Source organism: Macrotis lagotis, chromosome 7, assembly GCF_037893015.1.
Source record: "Macrotis lagotis isolate mMagLag1 chromosome 7, bilby.v1.9.chrom.fasta, whole genome shotgun sequence".
Classification (NCBI taxonomy): Eukaryota; Metazoa; Chordata; class Mammalia; order Peramelemorphia; family Peramelidae; genus Macrotis; species Macrotis lagotis.
In genome coordinates this window covers 120,502,436-120,528,181 of record NC_133664.1, presented here as the reverse complement: position 1 = coordinate 120,528,181, position 25,746 = coordinate 120,502,436, and the positions used below count along the sequence as shown (strand labels likewise).

The 25,746-nt window shown below is 36.1% G+C and overlaps 1 protein-coding gene and 1 long non-coding RNA gene across 2 annotated transcripts in view; one reads left to right on the top strand and one right to left on the bottom strand.

The window, feature by feature from the left end:
• Nucleotides 1-11,085, top strand: part of LOC141492947 (uncharacterized) — a 64,559-nt gene extending 53,474 nt beyond the window's left edge. The window contains exon 3 of the long non-coding RNA XR_012470087.1: nt 11,037-11,085. This is a non-coding gene — a long non-coding RNA (uncharacterized LOC141492947). The remainder of the gene's footprint in view (nt 1-11,036) is intronic.
• Nucleotides 1-25,746, bottom strand: part of UBE2H (ubiquitin conjugating enzyme E2 H) — a 142,094-nt gene that overhangs the window by 91,910 nt on the left and 24,438 nt on the right. The window lies entirely within an intron of this gene.

Below are 25,746 nucleotides of genomic sequence, written 5' to 3'. Positions count from 1 at the left end.
AACCCAAAGAGTCCGGCCATTGGGATAAAAACTCCCTCTTTGATAAAAACTGCTGGGATAATTGCAAGTTAGTATGGAAGAAACTTAGATTAGACCAACACCTCACACCCTTTACCAAGATAAGATCCAAATGGCTACAGGACTTAGACATAAAAAAAAAAATACTACAAGCAAATGAGAAGATCAAAGACTAGTTTACCTGTCAGATCTATGGAAAGGGGGGCAGTTTATGACTAAGGAAGAGTTGGAGAACATCACCAAAAACCAATTAGATGATTTCAATTACAGTAAATTAAAAAGCTTTTGCACAGATAAAACCACTGTAACCAAGATCAAAAAAATGTAGTAAACTGGGAATTAATCTTTACAACTCATGATTCTGACAAAGGACTCATTTCTGAAATATATAGAGAACTGAGTCATATTTTTAAAACAAAAAGCCATTCCCCCAGATGAGGAGATCAAAGCAATTCATAGCCATATGAAAAAAATTCTCTAAATCATTAATTATTAGATAAATGCAAATTAAAGCTTCTCTGAGGGACCACCTCACACCTCTCAGATTGACCAATATGACCAGAAAGGATAATGATCATTGTTGGAAGGGTTGTGGGAAATCTGGGACACTATTACACTATTGGTGGAGCTGTGAACTCATCCAACCCTTCTGGAGAGTTATTTGGAACTATGCCCAAAGGGCAACAAAAATGTGCATACCCTTTGACCCAGCAATACCACTATTGGGTCTATATCCTGAAGAGATGATGAAAAAGGGTAAAACATTACTTGTACAAAAATATTTATAGCAGCCCTGTTTGTGGTGGCAAAGAATTGGAAATCAAGTAAATGTCCTTCAATTGGGGAATGGCTTAGCAAACTGTGGTATATATATGTCATGGAACACTACTGTTCTATTAGAAACCAGGAGGGATGGGATTTCAGGGAAGCCTGGAGGGATTTCAGGGAAGCCTGGAGGGATTTGCATGAACTGATGCTGAGTGAGATGAGCAGAACCAGAAAAACACTGTACACCCTAACAGCAACATGGGAGTGATGATCAACCTTGAAGGACTCACTCATTCCATCAGTGCAACAATAGGGGACAATTTTGGGCTGTCTGCAAAGGAGAGTGCCATCTGTATCCAGATAAGGAGCTATGAAGTTTGAACAAAGTTCAAGGACTATTCCCTTTAATTTAGAAAAAAACAGATATCTTATTGTGGACTATTCCCTTTGATCTTGTTAACCCTTAGACTTCTTGTCTCTTCTTTAAGGATATGATTTCTCTCTCATCACACCCAATTTGGATCAAGGTACAACATGAAAACAAAGTAAAGACTGACAGATTGCTTTCCATGGGGGGCTGGGGGGAGGGAAGTAAGATGGGGAGGAAATTGTAAAACTCAAATATCTTTAATAAAAATAAATTTAAAAAAAAAATTAAAAAAAGAGAAATGGGTAGTAAAGAACAATCAGTTGTAGCAAGGAGAGACAACAACAAATAGGGAGACCATAGGCATCAGTTATGGATCAAGAGAATGCTAGATGAGTAGATCTGTTAGTATGTCTAAAAAGTCTGAACACTTTAGAATCCCTTTAGTAGAGCTATGCATAATAGACTGAATAAATCAGGTTCTAGACTCTGAGACAAAAAAGATTCCTTATAAAGTGGTCTTATAATCTTAGTGAATTTCCCAGAGCTGATAGACTCTGAGACAAAAAAAAGATTCCTTATAAAGTGGTCTTATAATTTTAGTGAATTTCCCAGAGCTTACCTCTACCGATAATGAAGTTAGTACTTATTACCCTGACTCTTTCTTGGAGGAGTGAAATATGAAGAGAGAACATATACACATAGACATAAACTAAATATTAAGTAGCTACAAAGTAACCCAGAGAGAAGGTGGAGAAGATGGTAACAAGTAATTTCAAGAGGTAGAGGTGAGAAGGGAGTAAATTCCAGACTCAAGAAACAGTGCAAAAGTTTAGCAAAAAGCTAAGACTACCATAGTCACTTAATACAATGAATGCATTAACTATTTAATGATCTGCAGAATCCTGAAATTATTTTCCATCTCCCCACCTATATTTGCATCTTACTTTTCACTTATGTTTATTCAGCAAAGATTCACTTTCATCCAAGAACCTAAAGAATCAATTATTTGCTTTTTGCCCAAGGCCACACAACTAGGTAATGTCTGAGACCGGATTTGATCCCAGGTACTCCTGACTCCAAGGCCGGTGCTTTATCCACTATGAATTATTTGCTTTTTGAATTCCATTTATTGTTGGCATTCTGAAAAGACTTCAATAATCCAGGTGAGTAGACAGTACATAATAGTCATTCAAACCAATAAAATAGTTTCCTACTACCTGCCAAATAAAAACTAATAATGAATCTCAAGGGGGGGGGGGGGACCAAAAGGATTATTCACAAGTAAATTCTATCAAATATTCAACTACTAAATTACATCTTTGAATTTTGCCATATAACCAAGGAAAAGTGGATAGATATTTGTTAATGACGCTTAGTAGAAATTCCAGAAAGGATTTATAACAAGAATGAAGAGATTTATTCAATATTAGGAAAACTGGAAACAAAGTACTATGTTATTAACAATACCAACAAAAATGACTATCAATAGATATCAAAAGTTATGACAAAACATCAAATTCTGATTATAAAGACACTAGAAAACGTGGAAATACTTTTCCTTGACATGGATGTTAGGTAGAGACAGCATTTTATTTGATAAGGATAAATTTGAATTCTTTCTTACAATAGTAAGGTTAAAACAAGAGCATCCATTATCATTACTACTCTTTATGTGGTGCTGGAAGCACAAGTTATGGTAATAAAAACTCTTAAGCATTGCCAAAAGCTATTTGAAGAGTAACTAAAAAAATTATGACATTTCTATGTCATAAAATGATGCTAAGAGCAGTTGCAGAAAAAAACTAGAAGACCTTTCTGAATTGAGGCAGAATGAAGTGTATGGATGAATGGAAATGGATAACTTTTAAAACTCTCTTCTCAACCATGAGTCCTGAAGACTGAAAATAAAAAACCACTAACCACCTCCCAGAAAGTCAAATAAAAATTCAGACACACACACACACTTTTGGACATGGCCAATGTGGGAATTTGTTTTTCTGAACTATACATATTAATGATGAGGGTTATTTTTCTTTCTTTCCTTTCTTTTATTCCCTGAGAAGACCAAATCATACATGTAGGAAAAAATAAATGTGTAAATAATTTTTCAAAAGAGCATAGGAAGAGATGATGCAATGGAAAATAAGTGGAACCATGAAATCAATGAGTAACGACTATAACAAGAAACAAACAGTTATAATGACCAGGTTTGGCCCCAAAGAAAAGACTTGGGAAGATACTTTGATGAGGAAAAAGGAGAAATATGGAATATTGCATATAATTTCAGATTTTTTCACTGTTTGCTATAAAGGAGGCTCTCTGGGAGGGTTAAGGATACATTAAGAAAAAATATAAAACAAAATTAAAAATATTGTTCATGAGTAGGTCAAATCAATATAATAAAATGGTCTTAAATGTGACTACAGTCTTCTTATAAACTAGTAAAAAATATGTGCATAGGGCCAAGAGATGAGCCAAAAACTGCCCAATAAAATGAATAGCTGAAGTACCAGGTGGCAACAATTAGTTAACTCCATTTGCCTCAGAACAAGGGAAACATCTGTTAAAGCAATACTCCTGATTTAAAATAGTTGTTTGAACCTTGATGGAAGCAACCCCTCAGCAGTCCAAAGAGCTAGGACAATCATATTCAACAGATTATGGACTATATAATCCCCAACCAGAGGAAGAAAAACAAAACAAAACAAAATACACAGGAAAAAACCACCCGTATCGAATCTGATGAACACGTTATAAAAAGGATCTCTTATGTATCTCTTTCCCTTAATCCTAATTCCTCAAGCCAAAAACTACTAATTTGAAAATATGTTTAACAAAATATGTATGTAAAAATGCTAACCTGGCCATTCGCAACTGAGGGGCGGGGGGGTGGGAAGGGAAGGTGGAGGGAAACTTTGTAACTTGGAAATATAAATGTACAAATGGATGAAAATAAAGAAAAAAAAAGGAAAAAAAACTTAAAAATAAAAATAAAAATAAATAAAATGAAATAGCTGTTTGATCTAAGAACTTCAATCCCTGAGGTTTTACAGCAATTCCCCAACAGACAGTTGGCAATGTAAGATGACTTCCCTGGGGAAGTTGAACTCAAAACAAACAAACAAACAAATGAACTCTGCACACAAAATAAATAGAATGCCAGGACATAATACCTCAATTCAACAAACCAATCTATGACATAGGTTTTCTTGGCAAGGATACTGGAATAAGTTGCCATTTCCTTCTCTAGCTCTTTTTACAGATGAGGAAACAGAGGTAAATATGGTTAAGTGACTTGATGAATCTTCCTGACCCTTATCTCAGTATTCTTATCCATTGCACCACCTAACTGCACCTGTAGAACTGGGGGGGGGGGGGAATAACAATTTATCCAAAGTTAAAAAACCTAAACCCAAGAATCTGAAAGAGAAAAAGTGAGAAGGGGACAGTACCAAATCTCACTATATTATAAATAACCATCAAAAATGACTTGGTACAGTTAAAAAATAAAGGTTAATCAGGAAGAACAAGTGAACATATATAGTAGCATTAGTATTCAATAAATCCCTCCTAGTATAAGGACTCACTATTCAGTTTTTTAAACTTGCAAGGAAACCTGAAAAAGCAGCACAATAGAAATGAAACATAGGCCAACACATAACAGCCCTACATCAAAAAAAATTCAAAAAGTTACAAAATTTAGATATAAAAAGTTACAACCTAAACTACAGAAGCAAGGAAGGAATTACCATTCAAATCTATAGTTAAGGGATAAAAAGAATGAGATAGTAAAATGAGCAATTTAAAAGTTTTTGCACAAAACTGATGCACTAAAAATTAGAAAGTAAACAGTTAACTTAACAGTTACATTAACTGGGAAAATTTCTGAAAAATGTATTTCTCAGATAAATAAAGAATACATTCAAATTTGTAAGAACAAGACTCATTCTCAATTGATAGTCAAAGGATAATAACAGGAAGGGTATTTTTAAAGAAACAATTCAAATTACCAAGTCATATAAGCTCAAAATCACCAATAAATAAGAGAAAGGAAAAATTAAAGCACCTGTGAGATTCTATCTCACATCTTCAAGAAAAACCCCTCTCCTCAAAAATGAAAAATGCTGGGGGAAGCAACAGGAAAAAGGGCATATTATATAATGCACTGTTTGCAGAACAGTGAACCGACAGTCATTCTAAGACAACTGAAACTCTGACCAGAAAGTCACTGATATATCCATTACACTTTAACTCACCAAGTAGTGACTAGATCTCTATTCCAAAGAGATCAAATAAACAGTAAGGATTAAGTAGAAAAAATATCTATGGCAGCTCTTTTGGTGATAGTAAATAACAGAAAACACTCAGGAAAGAAACCATAGATCTTATCACAGAACAGAGATCTTGGGAAAACATCTAGTCCCAACCTCTGGAACAGCTAGGTGGTACAGTAGATAGAGCACTAGCCTTGGGGTTAAGAGAACAGGGAGTACGAATCCCACCTCAGCTACTGGACTCTTACTAGCTGTGTGACTTGGGGAAGTCACTTAATCCTGATTGCCTTGCATACAGGGTCATCTCCAGTTGTCCTCATTCATATTTGGCCATTGGCCCAGATGATTCTGGAGGAGAAAGTGAGATTGGTGACAGCACAGCATCTCCCTCACTGAAATCCAATTCATGTGCTTGTCATGACACCACTTCCCTGATGTTGTATTGTTCTTTGAAAATGAAGGATAAACATTAGTCCAACTTTTAGATGAATGAGAATCCCACTACAGTATACCCCAAAGGTGGTTTTTAAGTCTTTGGTTTAAAGACCTCATTAAGGAGGCCTCTACTAATGCCTGAAGTATACTTTGGGATAGGTCTAATTATCATGATGGTTATTCTTACATTAAGCGTCCTCGCAACTTCCACATTTTAGTCCTAGTTCTTGCTCTTAGACCAAGTCAAATACATGTTCCATGTGACAACTACTATGTTCCTTCTTTTAAGTGTTTCTCATAGTTAAACATCCAGTTTCCTTTAATGATTCAGTCATGATCTCAAGGTTCTTCACCACTAGTTACTCATTTTTCCCCTCAATAATTCATGCATACTCTCAATGTCTTTCTTAAAAACAGCAACCCAGATCTGAACACAGTACTCCAAATTTGGTCTAAACACCATGTCTTTCTATATCACACTCCTGACTCATATTAAGCATAAGTCCACTAAAATCATCAAATCTTTCTTGAATGATCTATTATCTAACCACTTCTATTCCATCTTATACCATCTAGCTCTAAACCTTTGACTTAGAATATTTTTGAATTCTTAAGTGATCATCTCTTCTCTATCTCTCTAAGTCTTTGGTCATCCATTTATCTGATAAACAGTAGAACCAAGCACAAATGGCCTGCGTTATTCCATTAGAGATTTCCTTCTAAGCAATCACCAAACCATTAACAGTTGTGTTAAAAAAGAATGAAAAATAGTAGTTAAAAAGGTAGGTGAGAACCAAGAGAAAACAGTATTAAACAAATAATGACTGGGAATCCTTGTTTTTGTCTAGCTCAATTACTTACAGTACATTACATTAATATACCAATCTCTACCTTCAAAACATTCAATCTCATACCTTCCTCATGCTTAGGTTGATATTACTCCCAATGATTAGCATACTCCCAATTCCCTTAATTCTCACTTCTTTCCAGTGATTATGAATCTTCAGCTGTTTTTGTACAGAACCCTTTACTAGTCTAAACTAAGTTACCCACCTCAGTCTTACTCACCCACTCCAAATCAAACCCCACTGTAAGGAATGCTTGCTCTATAATTAATTTTTTAAAACTTTCAAAATCTCTACTGTTCATGAGGCAAGCCTCCTTCCTGATAACAACATGTGCCTTTCCAGCACAAGATATACTTTTTCTCATATTCCCAATTTACCAATCTACTGGTCATAGTAAGACAGAATATTCATTTTTCCTTGTTTGAGCTTTATGATATTCAAATTTAATTTCCCAAACCAGATCCTAGTGACTATTATTATCTATAAAACCCCAAGACATTCTTCCTCCTTTCTCAGTGAATTCAGTGCTTGGTTTACCATAAGCCTCTCTCCTCAAATTAGGAAATTACAATATAAATACTGATCTTCTCTCTAATAACCTAACTTCCCAGTTTCTCATTCTGTTCAGTTCCCATAACTTACTTCTTCACTTTCCCTCATCATACATACTCTTGATCTTGCATCAAAGCTGGAGAAAATCACAAAACCTTGCTGAGTCTACTATAGAGTTATGTTACATAATCTAGCATAACCTAACAATGGGACAAAATATGCAGAAGACACAAAATCTCAAGAGTAAAAAAGGATTTAGCTTTAAGTTAAAATATAAATACATATTTAAGGAGTTTAAGTGGAAAACTAGGTGGTGCCTTGTGGACAGGTAGGCTAGAATGCCAGGCGTAGAGACAAGAAGACTCATCTTCCCAAGTTCAAATCTAACCTCAGACACTTAACTGTTTCCTTATCTGTAAAATGAGCTGCAGAAGGAAATGGCAAACCATTCCAGTATCTTTGCCAAGAAAACCCCAAATGGGGTCACAAAGATTCACAAGTGGGGTCATTACTGGAAGTGAACAACAACACAATAAGGGGTTAAGCTGAAAGGTGATAGTTTGGGAGAGGTATGAATAACTTCTGACTGGAGAATCAGGTTAAGTTTAATAAAGAAACAAGACAAAACCTGCGAAGAAAGAGAAGTTTTTAATAGGCAGAGATATGAAGGAAATCTGATCCAGACAGGACAGAATTGTACATATGCATAAAGCTAAGGTAAGAACAAGAATATAGAACATATAGAATATAGAACAAGAATATAGAAATGCTAGAGGCTGAGAAGTAGTATAAATGAAGACTGGAAAAGTAAACTGAGATGTAAGAAGAAACTAAATGTAAATAAAGTAGTTTATATTTATTCTATAAGACAAAATAAAACATAAAAGTAGCTAGATAGGCATAAGCTTACACCAATTAGTGACTGTTCAGAGAGCAATCTGAACTTCATGTGCTAATCATCACATTTAGCTTTTTGAAAAATTTAACCTCTCCTGCACATGCCCTAGAATAGACTCAACCTGGGAACATCCAAACCACACTTGCTTCAATATATGTCCATTGGAAAGAGAACATAGATAATCAATTACAGCAAGATACTGGGGATAACTGGTCAACTCAAAGGTCAATTGAATACAACGAGTCTCAAACTTAAGTAGCATGATCTAGAATAGAATGCTGGGCAACAGTAGAAGACAACCAAATAGGAAGGAGGTGATGAACAATGAAAGAGTAGACTGTGAGAGCAGATATTCAAAGTACAAGTTCTATAACCAGTAATCTTAACTGAAAACTATAGGCATTAACACATGCAATGTTGACTTTTTCTCTATCTTTATAGCTCCACACCAAGAGATGTAACAGTCATTGTCATGTCATTTGCAAAATTAATGTAGAATATTGTAATGGTAATGGTCATCTAATGAAGTCCTGTTCAATGCCTCATGGTACTATGGACATGACCCTTTGGTTTGCAAGGTGAGATGCCAGTGATGCACAAACTCTAAAACTAAAAGGGCTTGGCAAGCTGGAAAGGCAAGTACAAACTCTGAAACTATTTGCATCCCAAGACCAGAGAAGCTAATTTTTAGAAAGAATCAAGACTAAAAGATTAGCCACCAGGTGATTTTTTTTTTGGAGGATGTAGATGGACACATACCAAAGACTGTCAATTAAAGTATGGAGAAATTAAAATATACATTGGCTGAAGGAGAACATAGTCTAGGAAAATTATTTTTTTAAAAATTAATAGTCTGAGACCTCCTTAAAGTCTTAAGAATGACTAAAACAATATACTTTTAAAATTATTTATAGGGGGCAGCTAGGTGGCACAGTGAATAGAGCACCGGCCCTGGAGTCATGAGTACCTGAGTTCAAATTTGACCTCAGACAATTAGTAAGTACCTGTGTGGCCTTGGCAAACTACTTAACCCCATTGCCTTGCAAAAAAAAATAAATTATTTATAAGAGACGAATGATATTAAAGTTGTAATGACAGAAAGGGGCAGCTAGATAATGTAGTGAGTAAAGTACCAGTCCTGAAGTCAGGAAGATCTGAGTTCAAATCAGACCTCAGACACTTACTAGCTATGTGACCTTAGGTAAGTCACTTAAACCTAACTGCTTCACATCCAGGGCCATTTCCAGTTGCCTTGATTCATATCTGATCACTGGACCCAAATGGCTCTAGAGGAGAAAGTGAGGCTGGTGACTTACTTAGCACAGCAACCCTCTTACTCAAATCCAATTCACATGCTTGTCATGGTAGCACCTCCCTGATGACACAGACTTATTTGAAAATGAAGGACAATATAATTATTTGATGAGAATCATTTCTACATTATATTTTAGGGAAGAATACTACACATTATTCTGATACTTATACTTCAATTTTTGATAATTTTTTTCTAATTCAAAAAAAGGGATTACTGTTTGGGTACCACTTTCTAATATTTCCTACAGAAAAGGCAGAGTACAAACCTAGTCTTTCTGCTCTTGTATAGGTTTCCTTAGTAATATTCTAGACTTCTTGTCTAGTCCTTTACACAAATGGCTTAAGTAGACTTTAAAATAACTACTACTTCTACTACAACTAGTTCTTCAATAAAGAAAAGATCCACACTGGCCAACCAAGTGATAGGTGGCATGAGTTGTACAATTATATTTATTACAGTGAGGGGTATGCTGTGCAAGGCATCCTTCTCACTTGCTTTTATCAGAAACATTCTACACCATGACCTGATTGATAGGAAACAGGACTACTGGTGATGTCTGGCCACTGGTGGAAGTCTCTTGGCCTGAAGTTGGTTTTGCTTCCTCCCATATAATCGTTCACTATCAGCCCTAGACAAGAACTAGCATGTGACCAGAATGAGACAACCCGATATATTCTAATTTGTCTCTCAATGGACTATTGTCAGTTTGGTCTTTCCTCTCAAGACTATCTTTAGTTTGATTTCCCTCCCTTATGACTACACTGGGAAAAAAAAGGCAAAACCTGACTTCAGATCTCAAATATTTTCATTTTATTAGAATTATCTGGCCATTTACATATTCTTTAGTAAGTAATTATGCCATGTATGTATGTTTACTTTTCCTAAATAGACTATAAGCTCCTATACAGAAAGTAATCTTATATTCATTTGATGATTAACACCATTCAATATTTATCACTCTAAAATTAGTTGGAAAAAATAATCATAGATTTAAATAGCTTCCCAAAGCAATCACTTCTGAAAAAAAATTATTTTTCAATTATATTTTTTAGATCTTGGCAGTTTAGCTAAGAAGCTACTTCTATTTAAGGTTCATTGTAGATAGTGCTACTAGGCAAAGATGCTATTCCAAGGTAATAAAAGACAGAGAAAAAAGTTTCACATTCCCCAAAGTATTTATAGTAACAAAAGATTAAAAACAAAGTAGATGACTATCACCCAGAAAAAGGCTAAACAAGTTGTGGTACACAAATGTAATGGAAAATTACTTAGGTATAAGAAATAATAACATGAAGAATCCAGAAAAGAATGGAAAAATTTATATGAACAGATACAAAGTTACAAACTAGAGTAAGCAAAAAACACAATAACATATCCTAAGTGGAAAGAACAACCAAGAAAATTAAAAATTAAAGACTCTGCAATTAAAATGATCAAGCTTAGCCCCAAAGATAAGGGACTATGGAGTGGTAATTTTGCATAATTTGTCAGATTTGATTGATATGGTGCTTAGTTAAGCTAATTTGTTTTTTCTTTCTTTTTAATTCTTTGTTTCAAGGGATGGTTCTATTGGCAAGGAGGAAAGAGTATATATTTGAAAAAAAGGTAATATATATAAAAACAAAAACTATCACTAGAACATTTTGAAATATCTATTTCAATCTATTTTATTTATTTATTTTTTAGGCTTTTGCAACGCAAACGGGGTTAAGTGGCTTGCCCAAGGCCACACAGCTAGGCAATTATTAAGTGTCTGAGACCGGATTTGAACCCAGGTACTCCTGACTCCAGGGCCGGTGCTCTATCCACTACGCCACCTAGCCGCCCCTTTTATTTTTTTTATTTATTTATTTTTTATGCCAATCTATTTTAAAATAATGGTTTGATGTACTGATTATCCTAAAGACTGATTTATGATGCAAATGTTAATGCCTGGTAAAGTTATACTATACTTATCTTCACTAATAATAAATACTGATATTTATGTAGTACTTTTAAGGTTCACAAAAGTAAAATTTATCTCATTTGTTCTTTATATTACATATTCTTTTGGGGAAACAGAACATTGGTTTAGGATTTTTTTGAAGGAGGGGAATGTGATGTAATTCACACTATTAACTGAATTTAACACTAGCATTACAAAGGCATGCTAAAGTATAATTAAAAGCTTTTTGATCAATATAAAAATAGGTCAATTTAAAGTGACCCAATGGAAAAGAGAAAAATGGTCAAGACAGTAAAGCTGTTGCTTCTGGTTCTATCCTTTTTTTTTTCATCCCTCAATAGATTTCTTTTTATACTCCTTTAAGATAAAGCAGACTTTCTAAGTAACAAATGAAATATTGGGGGGGGGCAGGAGGGAGTAAATAATATGGGAAGGGGGCAGCTAGGTGGCGCACAGTGGATAGAGCACCGGCCCTGGAGTCAGGAGTACCTGAGTTCAAATCCGGCCTCAGACACTTAATAATTACCTAGCTGTGTGGCCTTGGGCAAGCCACTTAGCCCCATTGCCTTGCAAAAACTAAAAAAATTAAAAAAAATTAAAAAAAAGATGGGAAGGAGAGGGCTGTTCAAGTCAGGTTTACAAAAAAGGAAAAGAGAAAGACTTGGCTTATCTTTTTATTTTTAACTGGGGGAGGGGAAGGAAAAAAAGGAAATAAATATTTACAGAGGGCCTACTATGTGTGGTATCCTGTGCTAAGAGCTTTACAAATATTTCATTTGATCTTCACAACAAGCATATTCTTAAGTAGTTGCTCTTCATTTTAAAGTTCAGGAAACTGAGGCAAACAGAAGTTAAGTATCTTGTACAGGGTCAGGCAGTTTAAGTATCTGAGACAGGGCTGGAACTCAGGTATTCCCATCTCCAGGCCTAGCATTCTATTATCCACTGAGTAACAAGATGCCTCTAAATTTTTTTTTAAAGCAAAGAAAAATGATTTAAATAAATAATGTAACTTTTGAAAAGTGACATGTTTTTTTAAAAGTATGCCTTACTGTAAAACCCTGCTTGGTGAATGTATTTGTTTACTAGCTAATCCACTACTTAAAGCTTCATCTGTACAAAGCAATTACTAGAACAGGGTTTTTGTCATGGAGTCTAGACACTAAGTATGAGTATAGTTTGTTTTCAATGACTACATGAATCATGATTTTTGTTCTTAGTATACAGATTTGCATTCTCTTTTTAAACTAAAAGTTTTTTATAAACTGTTAATAAACATTTACTAACTTTTATTTTATGATGAATGTTTAACAAATTCATAAAGCTAAGTTCATCAACCAAATATTACTGCTATGGCTAACACCATCAATACTATGTGATTACCTCAAAATATTGTCAATTAGCTGCTTGTCATTAGACTTAAATGAATTACACTTGTGTTTTAGCAGAACTTTTTGCACAAAGATTTAGTAAATGTTTGAGAGAGGATCAGGAAAGTTTCTAAGTGACTATTTTGCCTCTTGGGTCTGTTAGACGTTGTACCTAATTTTCTATGGTTTGTCAATATCATATTTCATCTGTTGCATTTTAAAATGACTTCATGGAAAATAAAACAACTAAAACAAATAAGGAATACAACAAAAGGTCAAGACAAAAATGTGCTATGTATCATTAGTATTTCAATTTATCGTGTGGCTATGTTCTTATGTTTTTATGTCTTTTTTTTGTCTGTCTTGTCCAGGTCAGTTCTGAGTAATTAATTGTCAACTAAGCAGCCAACTTGGTTACCAAAGGCAAAGACCATGGAACTCATCGAATGCTTTAAATACCTTTTGAAAAGTGAGAACCTCTGATTGATGAATTATATTAATGAGGAGGTAAGCCTTAATAAGTTCCCCAACTCAAGTCTCTCTCTACTGAAACTGATCTTTCACTGAGTTTTACTAAAAGGATTTTCCTAAAACACAGATCTTTTCTGTCACCATTCTTCTCAATAAAACCCAATGCCTAGAGCATAAATTATAAAACCGTGTGTTTTTGGCACTGATAGCCCTTGACAACCTGCTCTTTTCATATCATTCTTGCACTTCTTTCCAGGAGCTCTATAATCCTGTGACACTCCCCTTCCTTTTTTGAAAGCTGTCCTCCAGGCCTGGATTGCTAACTCTCCCTGCTCAGCTATCTCCACTTCCTGGTTTCCTTCTAGTCTGTTAAAATCTCTTCATGATCTCATTTGACCAAAGATACTAGAATGGTCTGCAATTTTTTTTTCTCTAGATCATATTACAGATGAGGAAACTGAGTCAAACAGCTAATGTCTTAGGCTAGATCTGAACTCAGGTCTTCCTGACTCCATGCCCAGTAATCAATTCAAAATTACACCGAAGTTGCCCAGCATCAGGTGCCTGGAAAACAGAAATGAGTGTCCTACTTCACTTACAAGAAGTTAATGGAAATTCATCTCTATTGGGAAATTAAAGTCCCAGGATAGTATTGAAAAATACAAGCCTTTCCATTCAGAAGTCAGACCCAAATCAACAAGTTAATATTTCAAGAAAAGGGAAAAAAAGATACAATACACATCTGATGACTAACTGTTAAGTGCAAGTTTAACCTGAGAGTCAAGAGAATTTGAGTTCTGATTCAACCTTTCATGCATATTGGGGGTAACATATCACTAATCCCCTTAATCCCTCCAGCAATGTATTAAGGCTACCAAAAACTACTTTAAAGGCAGCCCACACAGTGCCACTGTTCCAAATGGACTACTAATCCCCCCCCCCATCTTGGCCCAGGGCCTAAAAATAGCAAACACTTAATAAATGACTGTTGACTTTGGACCAAAGCACTAACTAGCCAAAGTCTACCATCAAACCCTTGGGCAAAGCCCTACTATTTTCCATAATTTAATTTCTCCAGGAGACAAAGAAAAAATATAGATATATATAGATATAAACTTCCTTCTTGGCTACCTTATTTCCTTGCCAATGTCTAGAGGTAAATATAAAACACAAAAATTACATTTAAGTTTAGGTTCATGAATTTAATTTTATTTTTTTAATGATTTGTAATTATTTTAATTTGTACCATATACACATGGCCCTATTAAAATATTTTTTGAGATCCTATGTGTTTTTACTATTTTTTAATAGCATTATACATTTCAGACAAAAATCAGTTGTGATATCTCAGATGATTTCTGGGGATCTAAGTTTTCTCATTTTATGGATGAGGTTATTTTGAGCTCTCTGCAATGGAGAATACCATCTGTATCTAAAGAAAAAATTATGAACTATGAACAAAGACTAAAGATTATTACCATCAAATTAGAAAAAAACAATATTATGTAATTTTACTATCTCATACTTTATTTTTCTTCCTTAAGGATATGATTTTTCTGTCATCACATTCAACTGAGATCAATGTATAACATGGAACCAATGTAAAGACAAACAGAATGCCTTCCGTGGGTGGTGAGGGGAGGGAAGCAAGAATGGGGGAAAATTTGTAAAACCCAGGGCAGCTAGGTGGCACAGTGGGTAGAGTATCTGAGTTCAAATCCAATCTCAGACACTTAGTAATTACCCAACTGTGTAGCCTTGGGCAAGCCACTTAACCAATCCTAAAAAAAATAAAAATAAAAATAAAATCTTTTAAAAAAAAAAAATCGGGGAAGCTAGGTGGCACAGTGGATAGAGCACCAGCCCTGGAGTCAGGAGTACCTCAGTTCAAATCCCACCTCAGACACTTAACAATTACCTAGCTGTGTGGCCTTGGGCAAGCCACTTAACCCCACTGCCTTGCAAAAAGAAAAAAAAAGAATCAGAGGAAACTGAGGTTAACTTTACCAATTCCAGGCGGCAGAGCCAAGATGGCAACAAGAGAGGATTCTCTCTTAGATGCTCTCTCATAAAACTTACAAACTAAGGACTCTAAATTTTCCAGAGACAGAACCCACAGAGGGACCCACTGAGGCAGTTCTCCTACTCAAGGTAACCTGGAAAAGAGCTGAAAGGCTCTGCTCCCCAGAGTTGGAGGGGCCCACCAGAGTGAAATAACTTCAGCCTCCCAGAAGCTGTCCCTAGTGCTGTGAGCCAGCTCACAGCAGCAGGGGAGTTTCCTGACCTATGCCCCAGGGAGCACCAGGCACAACTTGGGAGAACAGCAGGGGGAACTCTGCCAGAAAGAGCACGTGAAGCCCAGCCCTCAGGGCACACAGCAAGCAGCTAAGCAAAGGCAGTCCCCATCCAGGAACCAGAAGAAGGCGGAGCCCCCAGGGCAAGAGCCCATTGAACCTAGGGAGGGGAGTGAAGAGAGACTTCCAAGTTCTGTCCTCTGCCCCTGGAACAGGACTCTGGGGCTATGAACACATTCAGATCCTGATCACAATCTAGGCCCCCCCACAGAACAGCAGCCCCCCCCCCCCATGGGAGCTTGTGGTCATTCACAGACCAGGAGGGAGGACAGAGCCTCACACATTGAGACCCTTGTGGGAGTGTCCCAAAAGTTCAGGAAGCACCTCCAAAATAGTCTTAGGCTGGGAAAATGAGCAAGCAGAGAAACAAGAGGAACACCATTGAGAAATATTTTGCCTGTGAGCCCAAGAAAGATCAAAACACTCAGTCTAATGATGAGGAAGCACAAGCTCCTGCATCTAAAGACTCCAAGAAAAATAGAAGTTGGGTTCAAACTATGACAGAGCTCAAAAAAGACTTTGAAAATCAAATGAGGGAGTTAGAAGAAAAACTGAGAAAAGAAATGAAAGAGATGCAGGAAAAACATGAAAATGAAGTCAGCAGCTTAGTCAAGGAAATCCAAAAAAATGCTGAAGAAAATAGCATGCTAAAAACCAGCTTAGGTCAAATGGATAAAACAGTTCAAAAAGTTATTTAGGAGAAGAATGCTTTAAAAAGCAGTACTGGCCAGATGGAAAAAAAAGATAAGAAAGCTCTCTGAGGAAAACAAATCCTTCAGACAAAGAACAGAGCTCAGGGAGATTGACAAATTTACAAGAAATCAGGACTCAATACTTCAAAACCAAAAGAATGAAAAATTAGAAGAAAAGGTGAAACATATCTCATTGAAAAAACAACTGATATGGAAAAAAGATTTAGGAAAGATAATTTAAAAATCATTGGAATACCTGAAAGTCATGATCAGAGCCTTGACATCATTTTCCTTTTTTTTTTTTTGTAAGGCAAATGGGGTTAAGTGGCTTGCCCAAGGCCACACAGCTAGGTAATTATTAAGTGTCTGAGACCAGATTTTAACACTTGTACTCCTGACTCCAAGGCCGGTGCTTTATCCACTACGCCACCTAGCCACCCCCTTGACATCATTTTCAAAGAATTACTACAGGAAAATTGCCCAGATATCCTAGAAGCAGAGGGCAAAATAGAAATGGAGAGAATCCACCAATCACCCCAAGAAAGAGATCCCAAAAGACCAGCCCCCAAGAATATTATAGCCAAGTTCCAGAACTCCCAAGTCAAAGAGAAAATATTACAAGCAGCCAGAAGGACACAGTTCAAATATCGTGGAGCTGCAATCAGGATCTCACATAACTTAGCAGCAACTACATTAAAAGCTCATAGGGCTTGGAATATAATATACTGGAAGGCTAAAGAGCATAGAATACAACCAAGAATCAACTACCCAGCAAAACTGAATGTCCTCTTCCAGGGAAAAAGATGGACTTTCAATGAACCAGGGGAATTTCAAATGTTCTGTTGGGTTTGATCTTCAAATACAGGACTCAGGTGAAGCATAGAGAGTGGAGAAAGTGAAAATATGAGGGACTTAATGATGAACTACATGTATTCCTGTATGGAAAAATGACACTGATAATACTCATATGAACCTTCTCAATTAACAGAGCAGGTAGAAGGAGATTCTATAGACACACAGGAGAAAGCTGAATTTGAAGATAAATATGGTGTGAAAATGGAGTCAACAGAAAAAAGGGAAATGGAATGGGAGAAAGAAAAAGTAAAAGGGGAATAGGTCAAAATATTTCATATAATTAAAATTTTTCTTTATTACAGTGAGCTATGGCAATGATATGGAAGGGGGGAAGACAAGGGGGAATGAGAGAATCTTCACCCTCATCAAAGGTGGCTAGGAGAGGAAACAGCATATATACTCAATGGGATATAGACATCTAGAGTAAGAAGGGCAGGGGGGATAGGGGGAAGGGGTGGGGATGTGAATGAAGGAGGAGAGGATGGACCATGGCGGGGAGAGTGGTCAGATACAACACATGTTCTTTTTTACTTCTAGCAAGGGGCTGGGATTGGATGGCCTGTCTGGGACCATAGGGCCAGGTGGATGCTGGGCCTAAGGGGTGGTATGGGGGCTCAGGGCTTCTTGGCCCCAGAGCCAGGGATCTGTCTGCTGCACCACTCAGCTACCCTACAGCAGAGTCAGAGTGAAAGGAGAAAGAAAATATAGTACATGGTAGTGGAGAAATACGAAAGGAGGGAGTTGCGATCAGCAATGGCAATGGTGGAAAAATATGGAAGTAACTTTTGTGATGGAGTTATCATTAAAGAATGGAATCCACCCGTGACAGAGTTGGTGTTGGAACACAGACTAAAGCACATTTATTATTATTATTATTATTATTATTATTATTATTACTTTGGGGAGGGGGGATTCAGGGCAAATGGGGCTGAGTGGCCTGCCTGGGGCCACATAGCAGGGTGATTGTTGGGTGTCTGAGGCCGGATTTGGAACCAGCTGCTCCTGGCTCAAGTGCTCTGTCCGCCACCCAGCTGCCCCTACTGTTATTACTATTTTATTTTATTTTGGGTCTTTTTTTTTTTTTGGTTTTTGCAGGGCAGTGGAGTTGGGGTGGCTTGCATGTCACACAGCTGGGTGATTGTTGGGTGTATGGGGCCAGATATGGGCTCAGGTGCTCCTGGCTCCAGGGCTGGTACTCCGTCCACTGTGTCACCTGGCCATACCTACAATTATTACTATTATTTTTTTTTCATTTTCATTTTAATTTTTTTCTCTCCCCTTTACTTTATCACTCAAGCGAGTCTATATTTTTGGGCAGGGGGGGTATTTTCTTTACTCTTGAACAAGAATAATTTATTAATGTATAAAAAACATTTGTACAAAATGAGAATAAATAAATATTGAATTAATAAAAAAATAAAATTAAAATAAAAAAGCTGTACCAACTCCCCAGATGCATAAATGAAATATGAATTGGAGTCTCATGAGTTTCAACTCATTGTTCTTTTCATTATACCAAGCAGTCTGCTTCAGCAAAATCAGAATTTGTCCATAGATTTATAAATCTTCTTGTACTCAATGGTTTATCCAGTTTATCTTCCATAGATAATTGAAAACAGAAAAAAATATAGAAAGCCTTTATGTTACTTAAGAGAACATAAGTTACAATATAGGCAATCAACTTAGGCTGAGAAAGATTACATCTGTTAAAAAAAAAAAAAGACTGCAAATAATAGAACAGTATCAGTTTATATGCATTTGTTTCTTTCCCAGCTAGTTAAGCTATGCTGTCAAATTTAACACAAAAGTTATAAAAGCACCATTTTCAGACGAAATATAAGCAGTAGCTTTTGAAAATCTGTAGAGTAATATGTTCAAGTCTTCAAAAAGCAAAGTTTTTACAGCAACTAGTCTCTGATTCACCTTGAGTTCATTTTGTTACAATATCTTGAACCCCTCAAAAAAATTTGAAGTATATGGGATGCAATGGAGCTACAAATAAGTATGATAAATATTGCTACATGTTTCTTCGTGCAATGGAAAAGCTCACCAAAATAAGTATTTGAAAAACCAAGTGAAGAAATAGTCTCTTTCCTCCCTGATGAGGAAACAGGAGACTACCAGAATAGAATAATGTTTATACTATTAAAGTTTGTTTAACTGTTTTTATCCAAGGGATGATTCAAAGTCTGAATTTGACTTTTAGCTCTCACATTTACTAGTTAAGTGACTGACTTTGGGCAAGTCATTTAAATTTTTAGATTCATACTTCCTCATTTTTAACTTGAGAGTGATGCTATTTTTGTTTCCAATGTCAGTTACTATGAAGAGTGTTTAGTAAATCAATCTCTCAAAATAAGCTATTATTATTCATATTAATATAAACCAGATCAAGCTACTTATTTTTAACAGGGTTCATTCTGCAGAATGAATGAATGAATATAGGTGTGGTAAGGGACAGTTACAAAATTGTAAGACTGGGAGCAAGGGAGAAGAGAGGTTTTACAATTTTATGCCAAGGGTGAATTTTGTTCAATTCCTTTCTCCTGTCATTGTCTTCCCAAATTCAGGCTAAAAATAATATTATGGACCTGGGAATTTAAACATTGTTTTTATGGAGGAAAATGGCTAAAGTCAAAATGCAAGTCATTAATTAAGAAGCAAAATTGTGCTCAAATAAATCTTCTAAATAACCAAACCATAAGCAAGCACTTATTTGCCACTGATATGCCAGGCACTTCAATAGGCATTGAGAACACTAGTAGAAAGAATGGAACAATTCTTACTCATAATGAGCTTCTGGTCTAATGAGGGGATACAAGTTATGATAATAGCGACTATAAGCTGAAGATATACTAATGAATACAAAGTTGTTTGGGAGAGAGTACATTAGCAATTGAGGAAATCAATAAAGGCTTCAGATTGAAGATGGTGCTTGAGCAACATCTAAAAGGGAACAGGTTGATTCTGGGGCAAAAGGAAAGATGAAATGGCCAATAGAAAAGAGTAAGGAACTCTGGGATAGCAGAAAGGAGTAGCCATGTGGATCAGCAGGTGTGAGAAAGAGTGCAATATGCTGGGAACAGGGACAGGGACTAATGTCCAATGAGGCTGGAAAGACAGGTTGGGACCAGAGTAAAAGGCTTTAAAAACTAAATAAAGAAGTTTATATTTTATCCTAAAGGTAATAGGAAGCCACTAGAATTAATTGCACAAGTAATCTGTGCTAAACGAAAATTATATTGGTAGCAACATACATAAGTCAACTTGAGTACAAGAAGACATGTTAGGAAACTTGCAATATTTAAGAAGCTACAGGAATGAAAACAAAGGATTACATGTAAAATAGGAGGATACGTAGTCAACTAGCATTTTATTAAACCCCACCATATGCCAAGCCTTATACTAAGTGCTATAAGGATAGAAAGGAATCAAAACTAATGCCAAAAAAAGAAAGATGATACTTTGACAGAAAGATGGTGAGGTTTGGGGATTGAATGTCTATAAGCACCTGATGATGTAGGACTAGATAGGGAGGTCTAAGAGTCATTTATAAATCCATGAGAATGGGCAGCTAGGTGGTATAGTGCATAGAGAACTGGCTCTGGAGTCAGAAGGACCTGAGTTCACATCCAGCCTCATAATTACCTAGCTATGTGAACTAGGGCAAGTCACTTAACCCCACTGCCTTACAAAAACCAAACTAAAATAAAATTGAAAGCTGATGAAGTCAAGAGAGAGGATGTAAAAGGAAGAGAGGGCATAGGGCAAGACTCATGATCAATAAATGGGATATAATGAACCAGAAAAGAAGATTTACAATGGGTACCCTTGAGGAAAACAAGAAAAAAGTCATATCACCAAGTCGAGAGGAGAAGAAGGGTAGCAGTCCCCAGTGTCAGCTGTGGCCTATAGCGGAGACTGGGCAGTTTACTATTGAGTGATGCAAACTGGAGCAATAATATTGAATATGCCTAGAGTGAATGGAGGAAATTAGTAGGAGAGAAATTTTTCAAGAAGTCTGGAGAAAATTTAGGTGGGAGAGTTAGGAAAACAGCTTCAAGGATGGTGTGGTCTGACTTTGTTTTTTTAAGGTTGGGGAATGGAGAAGAGGGAACAGGGAGAGGGACTAATGTCCAATGAGGCTGGAAAGACAGGTTGGGACCAGAGTAAAAGGCCTTAAAAACTAAAGAAGTTTATATTTTATCCTAAAGGTAATAGGAAGCAGGTATGCAGCACCTGGAGAAGACGACAATGAGAGACAGGATAGATGGATGGGATCAGGTGCACATTCAAGGTTCAATGTACAAAACAAAAACAATTGTGTAAGAGTTTAACAGTCTTAAGTCTTCTACAATTAGTACAACTTACGTTTTCTGTGAGTCTAGCATGTTGCTTCTGAATATGATCAAGATGAAAGGAAACTGAAAATTCACGATCCAAACTTCATTTGAAATTTTACTAAAATACATTTATATTAACAACTTTTATTCCCTGACAAAAGGTCAAAAGATATGCAAAGGCAATTCTTAAAAGAGGAAACCAAAGCTATCCAGTCATGAAAAATTGCATCCCTAAGGTACTACACACCTCATACCACTCAGATTAGCCAATATGACCAAAAAGAAAAATGATCAATGTTTGGAGGGGATGTGGGAAATTTGGGACACTGATGTGAACTGATCCAATCTTTCTGGAGAGCAATCTGGAATTATACCTAAAGGACAATAAAAATGTGCATACCCCTTGATCCAGCAACACCACTACTGGGTCTAAATCCTAAAGAGATCATGAAAAAGGGTAAAATGAGCTTGTTGAGCATGTGTTTAGGATTAGTGGACAGGATGTTCTAGCAGCTCTTTTCTTTTATCATCAGGATGTTGTCAATATGCTTCTTTTTTTTTGAATTAAGATTTTATTTTGAGTTTTACAATTTTTCCCCTAATCTTACTTCCCTCCCCCCCCACAGAAGGCAATTTGCCAGTCTTTACATTGTTTCCATGGTATATATTGATCCAAATTGAATGTGATGAAAGAGAAATCATATCTTTAAGTAAGATACATAAAGTATAAGAGATAGCAAGATCAGAAAATAAGATATCAGGTTTTTTTTTTTTCCTAAATTAAAGGTAATGGTCCTTGGTCTTTGTTCAAACTCCACAGTTCTTTCTCTGGATACAGATGGTATTCTCCATCCTAGACAGCCCCAAATTGTCCCTGATTGTTGCACTAATGGAATGAGTGAGTCCATCAAGGTTGATCATCGCCCCCCATGTTGCTTTTAGGATGTACAATGTTTTTCCAGCACCTCTTTTCATAGTGGCAAGGCCCATCAATTGGGGAATGGCTGAATAAATTGTGGTTTTTGTATGTGATGGAACACTATTGTTCTATTAGAAGTCATAGGGAAGGGGATTTCAGAAAAGCCTGCAAAGATCTGCATGAACTAATGCTAAGCAAGATAAGCAGAACCAGAAGAACATTATACACCCTAATAACAACATGGGGTGACGAATAACCTTAATGGACTTGCTCATTCCATCAGTGCAATAGAACTGTGGAGTTTAATCGAAGACTAAAGATTATTAACTTCAATATGTTTTCTTCTTCTGAAGCTGTTTCTTCTCTCACATTCAATTCTGATCTATGCTTATCATAAATACAAAAGTGAAGACTATTATCAGATTGTTTTCTGTTGCGGGGAGGGAGGAAAAATTGTAAAACTCAAAACCTTGAAAAAAAAATGACTGGTAGAAAAAGAACAACTTTTAGCCTGGTGACACTGAACTTCTGTCTGATCTTCAAGACTCTAGGAGACTATTATGAAAGGAAGAAAAATCTGTTTAGAAGCCAACATTTAACTATTCATAAAAATCCAAACCCTACTTTTGTCCAACCCAAAAATCAAGCAAAAAAGATTGCTTCAGGGGCGGCTTAGGTGGTGCAGTGGATAGAGCACTGGTCCTGGAGTCAGGAGTATCTGAGTTCAAATCCGGCCTCAGACACTTATTATCTAGCTGTGTGGGCTTGGGCAAGCCACTTAACCCCATTGCCTTGCAAAAACCTATAAACAATAAAATAAAAATAAAAATAAAAAAATAAAAAGATTGTTTCAAGAATCGGAAATTGAGTGAATGTTCATCAATTGGGGAGTGGCTGAACAAACTGTGGTACGTGTGAGTGATGGAACACTATTGTTATATTGGAAACCAGGAGGGAATGGGAATTGAGAAAAGCCTGGGGGGATTTGCATGAACTGATGTTGAGCGATATTGGGCAGAACCAGAAGAACCTGGCACCATGGCAGCAAAATGGGGTTGAGGATCAAACTTGATGGAATTGTCATTCCATCAGTGCAACAATTAGGTACAATTTTTGGGTATCTGCAATGGAGAATGCCATTTGTATCCAGAGAAAGAAATGAAGTTTGAATGAAGATCAAAGGGATCTTGTGTGATTTTGCTATCTCTTATATTTTATTTTTTTTTCTTTAAGGATATGATTTCTCTCTCAACATATTCAACTTGGATCAATGCATAGCTTGGAAACAATGTGGAGACTAACAGACTGCCTTCGGTGGGGGGTCGGGGGAGGGAAATGAAGATTAGGGGGAGTAAAATTCAAAAATAAATAAATGAGAAAATCTGGAATAAAATAAATTTCAAAATGAAAACAACAATCTTTAGAAGTTCACCCAGGGGCAGCTAGGCAGCGTAGTAGATAAAGCACCGGCCTTGGAGTCAGGAGTACCTGGGTTCAAATCCGGTCTCAGACACTTAATAATTACCTAGCTGTATGGCCTTGGGCAAGCCACTTAACCCCATATGCCTTGCAAAAAACTTAAAAAAAAGCTTTAAAAAAAAAAAGTTCACCCAAATTAGAATTTGCTTCACATTAGTTTTATGAATGATAAATATGAAGAAATAATAAGATGCCATGTGTTGGGATTACAATCCCAGTTGCTAATTTCCATTTTTAAATTATTCTGTATATTTTCTAATAATTTTTTTCTTGAGTTTTCTGTCAAATTGTAGATTTGCAAAAATAAATAACCCATCTTCCCCCAAAGATTCTAACACATTTAAACACAGATTGTGAAAAGAAACTTAACTCTCCACACAAGAAGAAATACAAACTTTTGAAAGTACTACTACTCACAATTTACACCTCAAGCTTGTTCTATCACTGAAAGAAATAATAACAGGAAATACCTTAACATACTTCCTTTCTCAAGCCTCTCAGTCACTAGTTATTGAAAGGCACACCCAGACATTATTGTTCTCATGTTTTCATCCCCTTCCACTCCATTTTATCATCCAAGCTCAAACTCAATCAAAAAAAAAAAGAAAAAAGAAATTCCATAGCCTAAGAGCTCAAGGGGCAGAGACAATCTCACAAACATCCTACAATAATCTAGTTTTAGCAGTTTGGTATTGCCAGAAAGCTGAGGGGGGAGGGAAGCTCTTCTTTTTTTTTAAATTTCAATCCTGGGCAAATAGAAATAGATAAAAGGTTTCAGGATTACATAGAACTCACAGTTCATCCTGACCACTAAACCTAAACACATGCTCAACAAGCTCAAAGCTAATGGCCAAATTACCTGTAAAGAAATATTTAATTTTCTTATCCTCAGCTGGTTCCAACAAATTCAAGATATTCTATTTTTGATTTTGTTTTATAATAGCCTGGCTGCTGCTATTGTTTTTTTTTCTGACTACTGATGTTAAAGCATTAAGTATTATGTAGGCTAAAGGCAAGAATAATGCAATCACTGCTCCTATGTTACACCCCACTTTTATCACTATCCCTACTACCTTCTAAAATTTTAACCTATTTGGGGGGGGGGGGAGTAAAATATAAGGACCAAATGATTACCACACTACAGGGTTTTCACAGAGAACAGTTCACAGGCATGATAGTAAAGCAACACAAGCTTTTAAACTAAATTCTTTTAATCCTAGAGTGTGGTTATCTCAATAAGTAAACTCCCTAGATTAAATCCCTAGTTTAAAACCAAGCCTTTAATTTTTTCAAGATCTTGAAGAGGTAAGTGAATGTATAAAAATATCAAGTTGCTAGGGAAAACAGCTAAATTCCATGAACTAAGTGGTTTGCAAAATTTACACAATATAGCACTTCAAAAAATAATTACATCCATTCAACTGTAGTTTAGTGCTTACAGCATTAAAGAAACCTCAGCACTACAATTAATGTATCTGAACACTTACCTGAAAAGAGAATGATGTACGAGTCTTAAAATCAAGAGCTAATATTAAATATATAAACAAGCATTTATTATTGCGAAGCAGAACCACAATTAAATCCAAGGAATTACAAGATTCTAAAATTTTAGCTCTTCAACTCAAATTTTTTAAGATTTCTGTAACTAAGGTAATACTCATTTTTGGTGTCTTAGAGTAAAATAACAGTTTCCATTAAAAGACTGACAACTTCAGAATGCCAGAGGCAACAAACAAACCCCAAGGATCACCTTATATTATTCAAAAGTGACCTCTCCATCAGAGTAACAAGAGAAACGATGTTTCTAAAAGAGTCCAACAAGCTTTTTTTCTATGGTGGT